Source organism: Danio rerio, chromosome 14 (assembly GCF_049306965.1).
Source record: "Danio rerio strain Tuebingen ecotype United States chromosome 14, GRCz12tu, whole genome shotgun sequence".
Classification (NCBI taxonomy): domain Eukaryota; kingdom Metazoa; phylum Chordata; class Actinopteri; order Cypriniformes; family Danionidae; genus Danio; species Danio rerio.
The window spans coordinates 29,096,358-29,097,500 of record NC_133189.1 but is presented as its reverse complement, the minus strand read 5'-3'; positions in this window follow the sequence as shown (position 1 = coordinate 29,097,500).

Genomic DNA, 1,143 nt, shown 5'->3' with positions numbered 1-1,143 from the left:
GATTTTTTACACTGTGTTAAATCCACATATTCCTTGCCACTCAAATATTTTTTCACATTCTATTGAATTAAAGTTTTACATACAAGGACCTAACAAATTTTAAATCTAACATTTCTATACACATATGTAACAGTACATAGGCTACTGTTACTACAGTACTTGTAGATTTTTTATTAGGCCTGCATTAGGCCTACATTTAATCTGGTGGCCATTTGGCAGTCCCCAAAGCTTTATAGAAGTGTACTTAGAAAGAGTAGAATGGAGAATTAACAACCATTAATGTAGTTCAGGGGTGCCCAAACTTTTTTATGTGAAGGGCCAAAATCCAAACAATATAGCCATACAGCCATAGTCATGGGTAATTTCTTAATTTATTAAATAATATTCAAAAATATATCTAAAAAAATTGTTTTATATTAACTATTACAGAATATATATTTACATTTTATAATGAGCTTATTACAGCTTATCTGAGTAGTTGGTTATAAGGGTAGAAAAATGAATAATCATGCAAGTCATGCATAATCATGTAAAAGTAAACATTGGTTATGGAGAGTACATTGAGCACCAGTTGGCCTAGAATATTTTAATAATTTTAACACTGCCTAAGTATGTGAAAATTTAAAGAGTGATTACCATATAGTTTGAACATACATTTGAATAGAATTTTTGTAAATGTTTTGACTTGTGTAGCTTGTGCGAACATGTATTACACCCTATACCCCTTTTGCCTGTCTTCCCAACTGTCATTTAATTTTGCACATCTAATAATGTAAACACAGTAACAACAACAGAATAAACAATAAATTAGGGGGTCATGGTGGCGCAGTGGGTTGCACGATCGCCTCACAGCAAAAATATTGCTGGTTCGAGTCTAGGCTGGAACAGTTGACATTTCTGTGTGGAGTTTGCATGTTCTCCCCATGTTCGTGTGGATTTCCTGCAGGGGCTCCGGTTTTCCCCACAGTCCAAAGACATGTGGTACAGGTGAAATGTGTAAGCTTAATTGTCCATAATGTATGAGTGTGAATGAGTGTGTGTGGATGTTTCCAGTGATGACTGCATAAAACATGTGCTGGATAAGTTGGCTGTTCATTCCGCTGTGTCGACCCCAGATTAAAGAAAAAGAAAATGAATGAATGA